The sequence below is a fragment of the Canis lupus genome, chromosome 11 (genome assembly GCF_011100685.1).
Source record: "Canis lupus familiaris isolate Mischka breed German Shepherd chromosome 11, alternate assembly UU_Cfam_GSD_1.0, whole genome shotgun sequence".
Classification (NCBI taxonomy): domain Eukaryota; kingdom Metazoa; phylum Chordata; class Mammalia; order Carnivora; family Canidae; genus Canis; species Canis lupus.
This window is the reverse complement of record NC_049232.1, coordinates 41,844,528-41,864,831: the sequence shown is the minus strand read 5'-3', so window position 1 is coordinate 41,864,831 and position 20,304 is coordinate 41,844,528. Positions and strand designations below refer to the sequence as shown.

At 36.1% G+C, this 20,304-nt stretch overlaps 1 long non-coding RNA gene across 2 annotated transcripts in view; it reads left to right on the top strand.

Moving 5' to 3' along the window:
• LOC102153298 overlaps positions 1–20,304 on the top strand; it is a 36,986-nt gene that overhangs the window by 7,053 nt on the left and 9,629 nt on the right. For both annotated transcript variants that reach the window (XR_005366841.1, XR_005366840.1), the window contains one exon: positions 7,907–8,002. This is a non-coding gene — a long non-coding RNA (uncharacterized LOC102153298). The remainder of the gene's footprint in view (positions 1–7,906; positions 8,003–20,304) is intronic.

The following is a 20,304-nucleotide window of genomic DNA, read 5'->3' as shown; positions in this document are numbered from 1 at the left end:
AATATAACTGAGGAATAAATATGTGAATTGAAAATTAAAAGGATAGGAAAACTGAAGGAAAAAATAAAAAGTGGGAAGCTATAAATCAAAGCTAAAATATATGGAAAATGGAACTAAAAAAAAAAATGACAATATTCAGACCTCAGAAGTTTTTCCATATTAAGGCCCACCTTTAGAACGCTCTTGCCAGAAAGCTCAAGTAAACTAAAAGAATGATGTTGAAGTTTCTGTTATTCCCAAAATAACAATAATTATAAAAGCAAAAAAAAAAGTAACAGTAGGATAGGGGTCATGTATATGCCTCCCCAACACCTTATACAAACTTCTATCATAGGACTTTCTACTATGTTTTGATATAATCTGTTCATGTACACGTCTCCTCTGGTAGTTGATAATATCTCTTGGAAGAACCAGTGTAGGCATATTTTATCTTTGTCTTCCAACATCTACCCAAAGGTATTATGATCTCTCACAAATCTTGGCATATAATGGACATGTTCTATATACTAGTCAAAGGAAGCCGAATTGGTTTTTGCCTGCCTCCTCAATCCTATTGCTCTTTTTCTTGATTTCCTCTGGCCTTCGGGTTGTCAAATCTTAGGATTTTGTTGACTTCAGATAGCATTTCTTTCTGTCTATTTGTCTGTCCTGCAATTGGTCCTAATACTGCCACATTCTCTGACCAGTCCACTCGATCTTCTGACCTATTATATTGCCTGAAGACAATGAATAGGTGCATGAGAGATATACAACCCAGACTCTCCATCCTCTTTTTATGTGCCCACCTGCCGGCACTGACATTTAGAAAAGCCTTAATTAGGAGATTGGATAGAGGAAAGAATGAAAGGAATCAAAGATTGAAAAACACTAACAGACACACTATACCAAGTATTGGGGGTGGGGGAAATATTCTGACAGCCTTAGGAATAAATAAAGCAGCGTCCTCCTCATGTAGACTTATCCACAAAATGGAACATACCTGTGTATCCTAGAGAAACTTTGGGGACAAATTAGATAAAAGTCAGCCTACTTTTTTTTTTTTAATTTTTTTGCCTTGCTTTTTAAATCTTCAATAATTTCCCTTGCTGTTGATTAGGAGATAGATGTAGAATTATCTCTGCACTTAACTTTGTGTTTGAAGTTCTCACATTGCTACCATCCTTCTAAACCAATTAAGCATACCTTTATCATGCCTCCTGGTGGGGTTATTCAGTATGTGCTAAATGGTTTAATTAAAATCTGTCCTCTTTCCCTAATGCCCATTTGGAGGAATACCTTTCTCAAAATAGCAATTAAATATATAACAATCCATTACTTAGGAAGAAAAAAGAATCACCAATTGCCCCCTAAAGATAAACAAGCTGACTTTCAATTATCTCATTTTAAATCGTACTTTGCAAATATATAATGGCATTTTTCTTTCTCTTTCTAACTGTATTGGCTAAAGTAATCCCCCAGGTGGGAATTTTGATGTCTTATAACAGAAATTGTCTTGTGACTATCATTAGAGTGGACAGGGAAATATACAATGACAAACATAGTGATGTTGCCGATAGAAAAGATCACTGGTATGCATGGTCAGGAGAGAATAGGTTTACAGATGAGCACTTAATAAGTCTACATTAGACAACCTCTTATAAATGACATTGAAAATCCTTATAAAGTTTAATATTATTATTCTCATTTTATAAGATGATAATGAAGCTTTGAGTTAAGTGGTTTCCCACAAATCAGTCAGCTACTAAGTGATGGGGGAGAATTTGAGCCCAAGTTTTTGTAATTCAGAACCCATGTGCTCCATAAATATTTCCTCCTTCCTTTCCAGTCAACAGAACCTTCAAGTATCTAATGTGAGTCCAACAAGTCAGGTGTATGCCACACATTACAACATCTGGCCAAACTTTACCTTCTTTCCTCTTCCAAAATTTGAATTTAAGTCTCTACACTTTCACAAATGAGGGATGTGACCTTAGGCAAGCAACAACACCCCTCTGGACCTCAGAATAGAGTGGGATTTTCCTACTTTCACATTGTAAGATTTCTCCTCCAGGAAAGAGCATAGCAGTGAGAATGTGCCTATGTTTGCTTATAAGAATCAGAGATATGTAGTGGTACACAGAGTCACTAAGCTAGATGAGCCTCACACTAGAGGACAAAAGAGGTGAGATATTATGGTTGAGGTCAAATGCCGAGGTATCCAATCTTTACATTGTTGTTAGGATTTTTAGCCAAATTCTTAGCTCTCCTTCTTCAAATCAGGTCTTGACACAAGACGGTTTGATGTGCTTTGTAAAGTATAATACATACATGCTTCTAGTGGCGCTCCCAAATCATGTCTAATATAGACTGGCAGAGCAGCACCAGTGAATCCCAAATAGCTAACCATTTCTGCTAGATCCATTATGTAAGGTACAGAAGACTTAATTCTCCAAGGCTGGACTCTCATGAATTTTCTGCCAACAATAAATTCACTGTAAATGAAAAGAAAACATTAAATTTTAAACCTATGAATATCTTTAAATGGCTAAGATACACACCAGAATTGAGTTGTCTTTGTACTTACTAAGTCTGTTCATTGATTGAAAATCATTTGAAAATTGTATTCTAAATTCAATAATTAATTTACAATTGTTCTGGGAATCTCTACTTTTGGCTGTTTCTTCTGTAGCTAATAAAGCAATCCGTGAATAGAGGAGCCTAGAATTCTCTCCACGCAGGAAGCAAAAGCTCAGACTTGCTGGTGCAGGTTATACTGAGCTCCTGGAAATGCATTTTTTAACAAGCTTGGTTTACAAAGGGAATTGCTGTTAATCCTAGTGCACATGAGTTTTCCCAAAATAACATCGTTTAAATCAAGAATCAGGAACATAATGAAAAACAGAGAGAAGGGATATAGAGGATGCTGCTTAGGGACCTATCCTGAACAACATATATTTACTGATACGGGGTACAACTGATGTGGATTTAGAATCTTTGAGTTAGAGATTGAATTTACAAACGGTGGGGCAGAAGGAAGAAAACATAACAAGGAATCCACTTGAAAAGATTATCTGAACAAGTTCACTCCATGTAACAGCAAAATGGAAAAGAAGGCAGTATTTGAAGTGGTAGGTAGGATTCAACCAGGATCATATAGAATCCTCTCAGAAAGCCAAATGAAAGGAATCCTCCAAATAATAAAAACTGTTCCTCTCCCTCAACTCTGCTGCCATGGGCACATCAAGGCAATAGAATCTCTCATACCAAAGCCCCACTTACTTTTTCATCTTTCTTTTCCCTTTCTGCCATTTTCAGCAGCAGCTCATTGGCTTCAGCCCTGTGCCATGGCCCATGTCAGGGTCACACAACTGTGTTGGAGAAAGAGTACTAGTTAGAACTGGTCTTTCTCAAATATCCACCATTTGCTTCGACGTGGATGGAACTGGAGGGTATTATGCTGAGTGAAATAAGTCAATCGGAGAAGGACAAACATTATATGGTCTCATTCATTTGGGGAATATAAAAAATAGTGAAAGGGAACAAAGGGGAAAGGAGAAAAAATGAGTGGGAAATAACAGAGAGGGAGACAGAACATAAAGACTCCTAACTCTGGGAAACGAACTAGGGGTAGTGGAAGGGAGGTGAGCGGGGGGTGGGGGTGATTGGGTGACGGGCACTGAGGGGGGCATTTGACGGGATGAGCACTGGGTGTTATTCTATATGTTGGCAAATTGAACACCAATAAAAAATAAATTTATAAAAAAAAAAAAAAACAAGAACTGGTCTTTCTCTGTTAGAGCACTAACTAGTTTCCTCCAATGGTACTGAATTGCCTTTCCTTCACTGCCAACCACCAGCTCCTCTGCACAAATATATCACAGGGAGGAAGGTGCGATTAGAAATCAGATAATCATCCTAAGAAAGGGTGGCACTCATTACATACTTTAACACCCCCCTCATTCTAAATAGTTAATTATGGATTTCAAGCATTAAAGAAAGAGCCTCTCAGCCTGTACAGAAACTCTTATGAAGAGATTGTTTTCAGAAAAGTGCCGATAGTGTCTCATCTTCTCCCATAAAAGCCAGAGAAGATGATGACGGTCCAGCTGCTCGGCAAGGATTGCTCAGCCTTTATGGGCTCCCAGAAGCTTCCATGCAACATAAAGAAATTCATATTTTTATTGCCTCGTATTCTCTCAGCATGAAGAAGAATTTACATTTCTTAATTGGGTTTCTTTCTTCGGCATGAGAAATTGCAACTATCTCACTAGACTCTACTGCTTAGCAGCCCCCAAGAAGCAGTTGTATAACTTATTTATAAGGCAGGGTGTAGGGCAAAGTCTTACAGTAAAGTCCAAGGGCTATTTACATTAGGATCCCCTAAAATGCACTGTATAAATGCAATCCTAAGCTACACTCCAGAGCTACAGAATCAGACTCTCTAAGGATGGGACCTGGGAATGTGCATTTAAGAAGTTCTGTATGCTTTTTATTTATGCAGAAATTTGAGAATTACCAATTTAAAAGAAGTGATAAAGATCTAGGAACTCATCTGGGAGATAGTTTCTTTAACTGTTTTTTGGCTTTTTTGTTTGTTTGCTTTTTATGGGTTGATCAGTATGAAACGGCCACCTGTACCCATGCTCTTTTAAGTTCTATAGGTGTGCTATTTCAAAAAGATGGATCTAGAATTCATGCTATTAGAAGAATCTTGAATGTTTTTATCCAAAAAGAAAGCTTGAGGAGACTTTTGAGCCCACTCCTCCCTATTTTTTTTCACCAAAATGATTTTTATTTGTATGTGCTACATAAACAGTGAATGGTAATTCATGGCACTTGTTACTTGGTCCAGACATGAAAAGGTTTATGGAACCAGTAAATGACATTTTAAAAAGGGTCTTCTGTCATAAATCCAAAGTAGACCTGTTTAGTACAATCAATACTATTCCTTCAGTATTTTATAAATGGAATTTTCTTCTACTTGTATCCATTTCCCGGGGCTTATGGACCCATTCATATTCTCCATATTTACAATCAAAGGTTCCTTTCTGAAGAGATCTTAATTTTAAGGTAAAACGTGGTCCAAGTATCTTCTCTACAACTCTGAACTCTGGAGTCACAGTCTCATGCCTTAAGAAATGAGACCCTGCTCCATTTCAAAGGGCCAGTGAAGATGGACATCGTTACTCAGAATCTGTCATTTATCACAGTCCTAGGGTTTATTGATAGAACCAAAGATTGGCTTTCTATTTAAGAAGTTCAGGGTAGCACTTATATCAATAAAAGTACTTCCATTGGTGATTGCAAAGATGTAAAGGACTAATCTAATCATAATTTTTGTACATGTGTGTACAAGTACATATACATGGTGTATAAGTACTTGTAATTATATGAAATAATTATCTATTTCTTTTTCTTTAAGATTTTATTTATTTATTTGAGAAAGAGAGAGCAGGAGGGAGAGGGAGAGAGAATCTGAAGCAGACTCCAGGCTGAGTGCAGAGCCTAGTGTGGGGCTCAGTCTCAGGATCACAAGATCATGACCTGAGCCAAAACCAAGAATTGGATGCTCGACCAACTGAGCCACCCAGGTGCCCCTGAAATAATTATTGAGTTCTTGAAAGCATTAAATAGCCGAGTTGGAAACTCTTGGCTTTTCCTAATTGCTAGCTACCTCAGATACTACAGGGAACTAAGCTGATTGAGAAGAAGAAAAAAAAAATAAAAGTGAAGGAAATGTGCCAGGTACTTCTATATATTAATCCATATGTTAGATACTTTACATGCATTATTTCAATTATTCTAGCCCTATAGAGTGTATACTATCTTCACATTCCATATGACAAAGCAGAGAGATTTCAGAAATGAAATAATTTTCCTTGACCACATTTTTATATGTGACCAAGATAAAATCTGAGCTCAGAGTTGGCTAAATGGCTCTACAGAATGATGCTTTCTTCAAACAGAAATGAGAAAGGGGATTACCCTTGGGAAAGAAGCAGAGTAGATATCAGGAATAAAGACCCCCGAAGGAGTTTCCATGGCGAGCTTTACTAAAATTGGGACATTTCTGGGGAAACATCCTTGTAAACATACTTGTGATTTAGGGCATCCAAAATGCAGAGACTAGGAGCTACGCCTGGGTGGTTCAGTCAGTTGAGTGACTCTTGATTTCGGCTGGGGTCATGATCTCAGAGTCGTGGAATCCGGACCCCATCCATGCTCAGCATAGAACTTGCTGGGGATTCTTTCTCTCCCTTTCCCTTTGCCCACCTCCTACTTGTGTTCTCTCTCTCTCTTAAAAAAAAATACATTGTAATATTCTCCAGAAAGAATCTGCTATCCTTTCAAAAGAGTACAGCTCTGGAATTCCGTTCTGGCATGAACCCCACCCCACAGAGCCACAGAGACTTATGCATTTGTTATAACAGAAAGAAAACAAAAACATCTACCAACCATCCATTTTGCAAACACAGCATCAAGTGTTTTGCAGCAAAGTTCTTTTTCTACGCACAGTGTCAATTGGAGACAGTTTGGCTCTTATCACAACATAGTCACTAAATGCTTTCAGTTAAACAATTTTTTTCTCTTGGCCAAATATAGCTGCAGTGCCTAAAATGTAGAATTTCCTTTAAAATATAAGTCTCCAATAGCTGGAATCTTTATACTTAGACGTTTTCATTATGAAATGTCAACAATTCTGAGACTAGCAATGAGCCCACTGAGATGTCTTTAAAGAAAGATGAGAAGTCCAAAAGCTTCATATTTCAATAAAGTTATAGCTACTTTAAGCTTTTTCCTTTAGGCTTTGGGGAGTGGGGTAGAATAATGGCAACTAAAAAGAAAAAGATGTGTGAACTGGACTTGGTGGTAGCTATATAAGTCTTAGCCAGAAAGTTACCATCCTAAACTTTGAAAATTTCATAAAATGACAGTAATATTTGTATAAAGATCAGATCTTTCTTCCTAAGAACTTTCATAGTATATATGACTAAAGTTTTTATACTGACAATTCTCAATTCATTAATAATGAAATGGAAGTCACCAATAGTATTACACTTAGAATTTGGTACTCCAAAAAGGGTCGAATCTAAAGTAATATGTCAGGCCCAAGAACAGCAGGTCCACAAAAATCAATGTTTAAGGGCTAAGTAATTACATAACTGATTATTCAGGAGCTAATTTATAAGCAAACACATCCTTCTACTACAGTGGGCTATTTCTGAGTTCTCTGCACTCCTAAAGTTCTATGTTGCATTACTGGCTGCATCAGAGAGGCAAATGGGAGAAATGAGGACGTTAGGGGAAGAATCCATTACCTCATACTCCAAAAGCATGACTGCTCCTTATATATGGGATTTCCATAAGATTTTTCAAAAGGGGCTTCCACCAGTGGAAGGGTGAGAATGAGTATACAGGATCAATGTTTAAAACTTCTCTACAGCACAATTGGATTAACACCTTCATGTCAATCTACAGTATTCTAGCCACCTCACACCAACAATTGGGACAATTCTGTCCATCTGACTCACTCATTATTAAGTAGCAATCTCTTCCTTAAAGTGTTCATTTGTCCTTCCTCTCACCACACAGTTGTGTTCAGTATTTTACTATGAGAAAACATATTCCTACAAGTGCATGCTAAAACCAAATAGAACTACTCCATGTCCCTTGTCCAGTTAGAATACATTCCTATCATCATCAAACTCTCTCTCAAAGTACTTTTAAAAGACAGTTTAAAGAGAAAAATTGGAAAAATATCATAATGAAGAAATTCACATAAAAATGAACAGGCAATATATTTCAATAAGTATTATATTTGTGAGTAACAAAGAAAAAACTAATTAGAAACCATAATGTAGTATCAACTCTTTACCTATGAAATTGGAGTAGCAGGTGAAACTGAAAACATCAATTTTGATTACAGAAAAGAAATACTCCGGAGGACAAAGTTTGGCAAGAAAGCCAGATGTCTTCCATTTACACATAATGCTGGACCAGGACATGTATATCCATTCTTCAGGTAAAACCTTGCTCCCTACAGGCAGCTGTCTCCCAAGACAAAAGGAATGGAACTAATCCAACCATGCCCAATTCATTCTGTCCAAATTCACCTCTCAGTCATTCCACCTCTCCAGGTGGGTGACGAATAAAGGAGCAAAGAGAAGCAAGTTGTGTAACATACGAAAGGCTACATTTATTTGAAAAGGTGTATCAGGATTTGGGGCAAGCATTCTACCCTTCCCCCAACACAAAATCCCCATGCCCCAAAATTTCTCTACTTGGTCTATCATGGTTTCTGAAAATCCACTATCAGGGATTCATTCCTTTGAATTAAGATGTCTTACATAGAGTTTCTTTTCCGTTTAAATGACCCTAGAAGGCAAAAACACCACTGACTCATAAAATCTTTACTATATTAGCAGAGATTAGAGCAGCTCTAAGAAAGAGAGGGATAAGACAGGACAATACAAAAGTGACTCGATTACTGATCAAGACAAGATAAAGAGTTCTAATAACTGGATCACTGGGCTGGGTCAGGAGCCCTAGTTACAGTATTGATAGTCTGCTTGACATCTGTTAACTCAGCTATAAAGACTAAAGGACTGAATGCATTGGGTTTTAGGACTCCCTCCAATACTAACCACCAATTATAGGGTACCTAGAAATAAGTAACAGAGATGCTACTGTAGTCTAAATTGCTGGGGCTGAGAGTAGAGGGAGAAACCTAACAGGAATGTGCAGCATGATCAGACACATATAATCTCTTTTCCATTTCCTTAGACAGTCCCAGCTGGTCAAGGCTACATACAGACCTGTTTCAATTATGCTTCTCCTATCAGTATAAAAATAATTTAAAAGAAGTGAACTATCTTCGTCCAATATTTTTTTAAGAGAGAGAGAAGAAAGTGAGCATGGGGACGAGCGGGGAGGGGAAGGACGAGAAGGGGAGAGAGTATCTTAAGCAGGCTCTGCGTCTAGCATACAGCCAGATGCAGGGTTCCGCCTCCCAACTCTGAGATCATGACCTGATCTGAAATCAAAAGTCCAACACTCAACCAACTAATACACCCAGGAACCCCTATCTTCATCTACTTATCTTGGGATGGCATGCACAACTTACTCTCTTGTCACCAAAAACATAAAGCCTAAAGAAAAATGCAGGTAAAAATTTTTATAAATGAATATACTAAATATTTGTATAGATATATATGTTCTACTCTTAAGCCAGGATCAGGGTAGAATTCTCTTTGGTCTCTCTCCACTTAGAGGAACAAAAAATAAAAGACCAGGAGAGCAGCCGGGGATGGAGGATGCATTATAAGCTGAAATCTGAATCATTATAATTACACACAGTTCGTAAGTACAAATGGTACCCGTTTCTTGGCAGATTAAAAAGCCAAGTGATGAGAAATATTGCTGAGCTAAACATGCCTGTTTAATAAGCCACTCAAATCAACTCTCCTGTTATCCCTTGACACATACACACATAAATTGTATCTGTCCTAATAAAATCTCATTTGTTTTACCTGAAGGTCCTATGAACCACCTGGTGCCTCTCTTTACACTTCTTACTATCTATTAACTTATGCTTCATAGAAATTAAGGCTTTTATATGATCATTCTTTCCACTAACATTAAATTATTAGGTCAATGCATGTGTGGGCCAGCAGTCCAGTAAGAAACTATTAAAAAAAAAAAAAAACGGTTGAAAATACTGAATGGTATTAGCAATTTTAGATTGTAAAATTTAGACTATAATCAGGAATTTTAGATACCTTACTGGAAAGTCAGGTTCTTTAAGGAAATCAGCCATGCTGAGGAAAACTCACAAAGGGAAACTTTTGTAAGGCAACTAAAAAAAGGCTGTGCCTATCACAGACTCAGTTATGATGCCTCTATGGAAAATTGCTCACAGGTAGCAAGATATGACAAACTATTCCCAGATTCTGATGATGAAGGAGCCCGAAAAGGGAAAGTCTTTCATCAAGTGTAATTGTAAGGTCAACAGAGTCTGACTTCATAATCTCTGTTCTGTTCTTTATGGTTTTCATTCTGTGTTGTCCTCTCTTGTATGGGATTTTGGGTGTCCTATGATCTTCTCTGCTCTTCCACAGAACCTTGATAATCAGGAGGGAGCTGACACAACTATATAGCTACAGGCTTATATTTGGCATATTTTCTAGTCCCATCTGTCACTGGATCATCTTCTGTAACATCTTTGCCTTGTTGCTTCCAGAATATGAGTTGATCTGCAGGGAGCTCATTGCTTCCCAAGACTGTTCATTTCTGATTTAGATAAAAATAATATATTTCTTTTTAAAAAGTTATTCCTTGTGCTAAACTAAAATCTTTATCCTTTTATTTTCTTCCCATAAGTTCTAGTTCTGCTGTCTGTTTTCTACATAATAGTCCTTTTAAAATATCAAAGGTGAGCTCTCCTATGTCTCTGAGTTATTTTACTTTTCTCCACAACAAATATCAGCAGTTCTTTATACCATTTTTCATAAAAGATACTGCTTGTTGTTACTGAAACATACTGTTTCTACCCCAAGGAGGAGAAACTATGCAAATTTGAGGTGGTGAAGGATCTTAAATTGACTGTGGGGAGGCCAGGGTGAACAGGTGGGAGAAATTCAGTTGGTACAATAATATTGAAGAAACAATGTAAGAACATGCGGTCAAAGAAGATATTCTTAGACAGCTGTCACTGGAATCCATATAGAGTTCCTGCTTTTGGGGGATAGTATTTAAAAGTAGAGACTATGAAAAAAAAAAGTAGAGACTAAGTTCAGAACATCTGGTTTTAAACTGCCAGCTGTACAATAGCATACATGTGTGATATTGGGCCAACATTGCCATCTCTCTGAGTATAATTATCTGAAAAGTGGGGAAGTAGTAGTTAATTTGAACTGAAATGAAATAAAACGTAAACTTACTCAATGGTGAGCTTATAGTAGCTCAATAAATATTAGCTTATGCTTTAAGTTTTCACTACAACAAAGTTAATAGCTTTCCAGGGCAAACAGATTAATAAATGGGAAAAAAAAACTACTGATTTCATCATTTTGATTGGGAAGAGAACTTAATACCTAGAATATTAATGAATATGTTCCATGAATTCCATATTAGAATTTTTGGCTAAGAGCTGAAGATACTTAAGAATTATCAGTATCTTTGGGAAGCCTAGAAAAGAAGCAATTTGAAAAATTAATTCAAACGAATTAGCTGGAGTTCTGACCCATAAGGAGTATAAACATAATTTTGAGGTAGCAGCTGTCAAAGATGAGGTCATAAGTTAGTAGTGGTAAAACAAATACTATTTTCCGGAAACAAAACCATTAGAATGCATTATCGGCAGTAGGTGCTGATGGTTGAAAGGTGAAAATCTCAAGTTTGATTATTGAAATTGCCAGAGGTACCCAAGTTTATTTACATATATATTTAACCTAGGTTGCTAGTTAATGTATAAATACTATTAAATATATATTAATAATATAAAAGAAAATAATACATATATAAATGTACATATAACCATTAACAGGTTAAAAATGAAAAGAATGGAAAAAATAAAAGAATTGGATATTGCAACTTTTAATATTTACTTTATGGAATAGTGAGTCATAAGCACTTTGTGTTTTATTTTGCTGCTTCCATTAGATTTTTGGAGTACTGACAGATAAGTGAAAATTTTAACTTCCCTTTTTTAAAGATTTTATTTATTTATTTTGAGAGAGAAAGAAGGAGAGCATGAGCAGGGTGGGGGGTGGGGAGAGAGAGAGAGAGAATCTCAAGCAGACTCCAGGATGAGTATGGAGCCCCACACAGGGCTCAATCTAACAACCAAGCAGCCGAAACCAAGAGCTGGGCAATTAACTGACTAAGCCACCCAGGTGCCCCAAAGAATTTACTTCTAATAACCAAATATTTGGTTTGCATCTATTATGTACCAGGTACTTTGCAATGTGCCTTACATAAATCACATCATTTAAACTAAAATCATGGGATATAATTAGAACAGTCCATTTGACAAATGAAGAACAATAACTTTCAGATTGAGTAATTTGCCCAAGTCTTGGAGTTAAATGGGTCAGATTGGAATCCTGGTCTGTCTGAGTCTCAAATCTGTGTCCTTATTATAGGTTTGGGACAGCTTTTCAATCAGGTAAGACTGTAGATATTTGCATGACCTGGAAAATTATTCTCAGGTATTTAAGTCCCACTTTTACATAATGTAATAATATATGGTTTTAAATTTTGTGGGAAATATTTGAAACTCTTGTGATATTTCAAAATTTCATTATATAAAATATTGACAGGAATGAATTTTATAGGTGTTTTCCAAAGAGTTGTAAGTACCCTGCTAGATCCATCCTGGCCTTCTTTATATGCATTTTTGATGAAGATTCTAAGTAAGATGGCTCTTTCCCTATGTGCAGAATATGGAAGATTCTGCACCTAAAGTGACTTCCAAGGAGATAATACAGGTTTGATAAAGAGCTGTGGGTCTCTGGCATCACTGCAAACTGCCCATTATTTTACTAGACTATGTTGTGTTTTCCGTTTCTCTATGGAAAAGACTACTTAAAAAAAATAAATTTCAGATCCAGAAGTCTGCTCAGTGGGATAAGGCAGACAATCAGTGTTAAGACTTCCTAGAAGATACAGAAACAGCACCAAGTACAGACAAGAAGCTAATTTTAGGTACCAAGGTTATAAAGGATTTTAGTTTTCTCTCTTTTAAGTAGATTCTCTTTTCTCACTCTATATTCTACTTTTACTTGAAATCCTGATTACAGTAATATTAGGCAGTATTTTCAATTATCTTTGTATTAAAAGCTCTATAATTACTAAAATTGGAATCATGTGCACTGTTCAACATACCACTCTTGCAGAATGATCTGAGGATGCTGGCTATTTGGAAGGTAAGTGGTTTAATTTACATGGCAGATTTCCAGGCTACATAATTACTCTAGTATGAAATGCAGACTAGAAATATGTGGGGTAACCACATATTTAGTAACCAGATGGTCATAAGAAACTAAATAGCTCTTACTCATTTAATATGTTGGGCTTAAAGAAGCCATTTCTTTCACTTCTTTAAAAAAAAAATCTCTACACCTTAAATGAAGTGCACACATGTAGCAATTACATGTGTAAATCCTAGATGAACTAACAAATATTTTCTGAGGATTTCCTGTGTGTCAGGTACCATGCAATATGCTTTGGATAAATCATCCCATTTAATCTTCTCAACAATCATGGGGTATAACTCAAATGAGGAACAATAACTAAGTGCAATTTAATCTCAAAAATAGATTTGCAATTTGCCCAATCTATAATAGATTCTCAATAATCTCACATTAAAAATTAAAAACACATTAAAAAGTAAAGTAATTTTAATAAAAGAGAGAGATGGTTTCAACCAATATGTAACCTAGATTCCATGTATTTTATTAATTCACTCAATTGCTATTTTTGAACAAGAACTTCAAGTCCTTCCTTGGAATATCATTTACCCTGGAGCTGAGATTATACCTTATTTATACTTAATATTTTGGGATCTAGCGTATCTCAGTTTCCTTATCTGGTTTATAGCTCCTACATCTGGAATTTTTGGTGGGTTGCCTGCTTTGAGTGTTTACTCTTTGCATTTGCCAGTTACAAATTTCTTTGTAAAACCCCTCAGTTGCATCTAGTTTTCTGTCCCAAACAGATAAGTACCCAGCAACAGAAAGTCTTTAATGTAGAAAGTGTGAACAAGAAAAGGAAATGGGCATAGACAAACTTTTTGTGATCTGACCCATCTACCCCCACCCCCAATGGGTGACCTGAGCCATTTACATTTGTTTGAGATTGCTGTGTTTAATTCAAACTTTCCCAAAGAAAACAAGCAAACAAAATGCTTCCCTGTTCCACCTCACCTTAACTGCTGATGAATGTAGTTATCCCTGTGAATTCCATGCAAACTGATTATGTTTACTATATAACATGGGGTGGAAGATCTACAAGATTAGTAGATGACCATGCGCACAGGGACAAGCATGTAAATATCTGTCTGACTACCGGTCTATGATGTGTACATGGTGTTCCCTTCTCTCATCTTAAATTCCTTGAAATTATGCATTACACTCCTGCCCACTGCTTCATCACAGTGTGAAATAACTTAACTGGAAAAGAGAATCTAGTAATAATCAAGCATCTGGAGGTCAGTGGCTTAGCAGTAAAAATGATGTGTAATCTTTTGATAGTAAGTCTGGGTTCCTGAGCTGTGAAGTTAATTTTTTAATAATATTTCTAGTCAAATGGCAATGAGGTTCTTGTTTTTGCAGGCTTTGTTTTATTTGAAAACAACAGCAAAGCTTTCCATCAAGTCAAATAAATATTAAAAAGGCATTTACAGTGTGTTCATTGGTAGTGGTTACCAAAAATAAAAGCTAATATTAATTTCATATAGTATCTTTCAGGTAACATATTAAGAACTTCACATGTATTATCACAGATAAGGAAACTCCTCTTTAGAGAGGTTAGGTAAGTTGCCCAGGTAATATAGCTGGCAAGTGGCAGAACCACTATTTGAATACAGAACAATTTCTCTTTGGGATCTGGCTTTTTAACAGCTACTCTAATACGGTTTTCCTAAAGAATAGCAACCACTAAGGTTGTATTCTCTGCCTACAAGCTCATTTTCAATGAAAGAGATAGATAGATATAGACATACAGAGGCAAGCAAAACATTAATGAAGACAGCAAATCATAGATGCAAACAAACTAAAACAAAACAAGCAAAGCATAATACAAAGGAGATGAAAGAAGGGATAATTCCTAATAGGAGACCTATATTGGTTCTGCCTTACATGGGGCTAGAAGGAATTGTTACACATGCTCCTAGCCCCCTTTACCTTTTTAAGCTATTCATTTTCCTCCATCTTGTCTGAACCCCTGACTGTGATAGATGCTGCTGATTATCTCTTGGGATTTTTTTCTTCCTAAAGAAAGAGATATATTGATGTCTGATTTTGGCACTTGCCTACCTGGAATACTAAACTTCATTGAATACTAAACCTTAGTGTGAATCAGTTCTGACTTATGAAATTTAAATAGAAGTTTACACATTTCCAACTTACAGAAAGTTTTCTTAATTGGAGTAGTATGCTCCCTTCATTCTCTTCTTTCTTGTTACCTGGAAAGTGGAGATGGATCAGAATCTGAGACCATGAAGTGAACTTGCGAGTGGAGGATGCGTGTGGAAGATCAAGCAGTAAGATTTATGAAGTCTGACATAATGGATGACCCTATTTTCCCTAGAATGCTTACCTCTAAAATTTTACTTAAAAATTATTACCTCACAGTAATAATCAAAATCTTGTACTCAACTCTCTGATTCTTAAACTAAACCAAATTCAAGCCAATCTACCCTCATTGTTTGGGGTTCATGAAATGTCTTTATGAACTTCTCATTCTTCAGTGCTATTTTATGTTAGGTTTCTAATTAGTTCCTCATATTTATTAAGAACGTGGCATCTGGCCCTTATACTTTCCCTCCACCCTAACTCCCATCACTGCCATATATAACTTCCATGATCCTAGACTTGATCTCCTTGGGTGCAACTCTACTACCTACACTGTATTTAAACATTATCTACCTATCTATCTATCTCCACTAGAACTGTCCTATGAGAAGGGCTGGGAATAGCAGGAAGCACTAGCAATGAACACAACTGACTCCTAGGTCTTGATTTCCTAATACCATTTTCCACTAAAAGAAATAATTATCCATGGATAAATGGCAGATTTCAGAGCTGTAGAAGATAATATAGGCCTGTTATATCTTTTTGTGCCAGAAAGCAAAGCAGTGCTCAAAGAACAATGAGAGCATGTCAAAAGGGCTTTGAAGCCAACTTCAATGGGCTTCCCACTGTTAAAAGTTCCTTCATTAGTACCAAAATATAGTCAATCTTCATTATTCGCAGATTCCATATTTACAAATCTGCCTGATTCCTGAAATTTATTTGTAACACCTAAATCAATACTCATTATAGTTTCACAGTCACCCACAGGAATACAAAGCACAGTAAAAATTTTGCCTCTTTTGATACACGTGTTCCCAGCTGTGGTCCAGTTTGAGGTTTTCTACTGTAAAAAAAGTATCCTCTAAAAAGTGTATTTAATGCCATGATTTTCACATTGTATGCTTTTTGTTGATGAATGTACCATTTAAAATGCACCCCACACACACTCAGGCATAGCCTGGAAGCGCTGTATAGTATTCTTAGGCACAAGAAAGCTGCAAAATGCTGTTAAGTAGAAAATAGTATATGAGATAAGTTTCAGTAAGACATGAGTTATACACAGTACTGTTGGGGGTGAGTTCAATGTTAATGAGCCAACAAAATATATTAACTAAGTTCCCTTTAAAGAAACACACACACCACAAGATTATTTATTGATCAGTGAATTAAAATGTTCTAACCAGAAGCTCACAGGCACCTAGCCTGTGTTTTCCCTAGGAGTAATGCTTGAATATTTGTAGTTCAGTGTTCATGGTGACTTTATGGGACACAGAACGACCACAAAGATTGAGAATCAACAGTAAATAACAGTACTGATAGATTATAACCTATTGAATAAAATGGGAAACCACAAATCTATAAAAAATACAATTAATTAATTAATTAATTAATTAGAAATATGATTTAGAAGAGGATATTTTCTGGTAGGTGCATGAGGATATGGCATCTCGTCTGTGATATTCCTACAAAAGTGCATATTCTGTATCTAATCATGAGACAGCAGTCAAGCCCAAAGTTTCAAGGTTATGAAATCAATAAAAGACTGAGGAACTTCCAAAATAAAGAGCACTAAAATGACATAATGGCTTCATGCAACATAAGATTCTGGACTGGGTCATTTTGCTATAAAAACAAACAAACTGCTATTGGGACAGCTGTCAAAACTTGAGTGGGGTCTGGGGTTAGATGATGGTAATATGTCAGTTTTGATTATCTGATTTCTATGCCTGTGTTGTGTTTACATAGGAGAATTTCTTATTTGTAGGAAATAGGAGTATTCTGTTGGCAAGTTACTCTCAAATGGTTCAGAAGAAAAAAAAGTGCTTTGCACTGTACTTCCAATTTTTCTTTAAGCTTGTGATGCTTTCAAAATTAAAGGTTTTTTTTTTAAATGGAACTATTTATTTATGAAAAAAAGCCATACATACCATGTCTCCTACCAAAAAAAAAAATATTATATCATCATTTGTTTTGTCTTAAATAATAAATTTAAAGAGCTTTACATTTCAATGAATACGACATGATTTTATAAGGCTAATGTCATTACATAAATTAATTTATACGGAATAGCATGATAATGTATCCAGTGGCATGGAGCAGCTTATTGGCCTATGACTCACACATTATGGGCCATTTCTAGAACCCTATCCTTTTTCCCTTAACCTTCATTTTTACATTGCTGGTTCTCTTTTTTCTTTTTCTTTCCTTCTTTTTTTTTTTTTTTTTCTGGTTCTCTTATTTAAAGTACTTTCTCAGTTCATCACGAAGGGAGTTTTCTATAGAAAATTTTGTGCCGGGATCCCTGGGTGGCGCAGCGGTTTAGCGCCTGCCTTTGGCCCAGGGCGCGATCCTGGAGACCCGGGATTGAATTCCGCGTCGGGCTCCCGGTGCATGGAGCCTGCTTCTCCCTCTGCCTGTGTCTCTGCCTCTCTCTCTCTCTCTCTCTCTCTCTCTCTCACTATCATAAATAAATAAAAATATTTTTTAAAAAATTTTGTGCCTCATGGAATAAAAGAAATTCATAGCTTGCCTGATACAAAGCTCCCTATAGCAGCCTATAGCTTTTTTTTTCCAATTTGTACCTATGAATCCTAAATTCATAGGCTTACTGATCATATTTCTTAACTCTCTACTTTCTTCATTGGACAATGCAATATAAATGCTCAGTAGTCAATCTATATGCTTACAGTGGTGTCTAACTCTTATTTCTTAGGCACATGGGCTTTGTTCCCAGGAGTCACTTGCAAACTAGATCCACATAAATGTAAAAACATTCACATTACCTAAGTTATTATTAGTGTTCCATTTTGAAATAAGAATCCTTTGCTAATTTATTTGAAAATCTTTCTATCCCCAAAACATTCATTCAGCCACATTCCCCAAAGAATTTTTTTAGTAACCAGGCAATATAAATGGCATTTGTATCAAATGTAATCATAGCATCTCTGTCAGGTGGGCATCATGATTTAAACTTTAAAAAATGCAGTTGGCTGGTGTTGGTAGTAACACATTTCTCAGCTCTTTTTATTCTTACACATTCTTCTGTCTAGTGGATTTACTTCTTTTTTTTTTTTTTTTTTTTTGCTATAGTAATGCAATTTTCAAGGTCCTGAATTTCTTTTTCATGCACAGTGATTGCTATTCTTATCCCAAAGGATCCTTCAGTGAGATATTATTTGATTTTGGTGCTCCTTTTGTCATTGAATCTAATATGTGTGACTATACTTTATTGTTTATTTTTAAAAGGTTAATAAAATAAAAATTATAATAATATACATTGAACTCTACATAAAATGATTTTAAAACATCATGTATAGTATAGTCACCTCTTGCGATATTTTAAAAGCTTGTATTTAAGTTTTTAGAACATAGCTGTGTTTCTGTTTGGGCTACAGTTGAAAATTCCTTTGCGGGTGCCTGCCCAGCTCACAGTGACCCCTTTTTCTGAGAGTTGTGTCCTTGTGATAATACTTACCATTTATAGAACCAGGAGATCAAATTGGATTCAAATTTGGCCAAATGTATTCTTCTCCTACATTTTTGAAATTGCAATTGAGAAAAAAAATATGCCAGTCTTGACTGGACTCATGAATGGGGGAGAAACATAATAAATGGGGAGGGGTGGCTGTATACATAAAGGATTAAAGAAAGCAAATTTAGGCAGAATGAAGCTGATATGCAGTGAAATTCAGAGATAGGGCTGGAAACAGAGAAGAGCCTCCTAGATTCCTGACAGATTAGTAGTTCTTAGATTCTATAAGATTTTCAGAACTTTTTCTTTTTTTTTTTTTTTTTTTTTTTGGCTTAAGCCATTTTGAAATTTTTAAACTATATTTTAAGACAGAGGAGATGGAAATGCCAAATTATTCACAGCCCTTGAGTTTCAGATCAGAAAAGTAAAAACTCTGTGGAGAACAATTCAGCCATACCCAAATCCCTGAACACTCCATGCAAACCATAAAGTCTACCATAATATTAAGAAGTAGATTAGGAGTCCAACACTGAAGACTGTGTTGGGAGAAGGAGTATAAGAAAAATGATTCTTACTCAAATGGTTGAGAAGGGGTTAATAACACCAAACTTTAGGGCTAAGTGGTTTTTTAGGGTTTCCAAAGTTTTCCCCAACCTGACTAGCTAGACTTCTTACATTTTGCAGTACTATGAGACCTCTAGAATTTCTGTTCAGTGAATATTTCCACTAGTTCTTCTCTGCCATGCTTTACAAAAATTTTACTTGTATTTATGATCTTAGTATTCATCCAAAGAATTAATGCTACCATTACAACAATTTTTGGAGTTCTTTCTCTGTGTTCTTCTCACCTCTATGAGACTCTGCCCACACCAAATTGAGCTCTTTCAACAGCCCCAAACTCAGATCTCGGTCATAGTTCAGTGAGACCACCAAAATGTATTTGGGTTCTACTTTCCTACATTGTGGTCTAGAAAGTACATCCAGGGTAAAATCCTGGGAAATCATGAAGATTACCCTTTTCTTAGGCATTCTAGTTCTCTACTGCCTACAGTAAAGTGCCTGAAACAAGCTTCACATAGTTTGTCCAGTTTTATGATAGCTGTTTATATGAGAAGGGCTAGACCAATACTCCGTATTCCAGCATGGCTGAACAGAAGTCCACCTTAAAACAATTTTAAATCATAGGATAGATGGCTTATTTTCTTCTTACCCCCAAATTGAATAGCAGCTTAATCTCCACAATGAGAGTGATTGTTACCTTTATCAAGCAAAGAAGATTTAAAAGAAACCACTCTTTAGAAGAGCCCCAGTCTTACATTCTACTTTATCTTCAACCTCTCTACAACTGCTAGTGCTTGGGTTAACTTCAGTTGAAGTATTTGACTTTTCCAATCTCCAAGCTCTAAATCAACAGCCTTTCAGTCAATGTGAATTTCAAGCTGTAGATGGAAAAGACTGCTCTTAGAAACGCTGAATTTTCTTCTCTTTTCACTTTCATATAGATCTTATTTCAAAGCAAGCTTATTTCTTGTAATTGTAAAGGACCTAAAGGAAGTATAA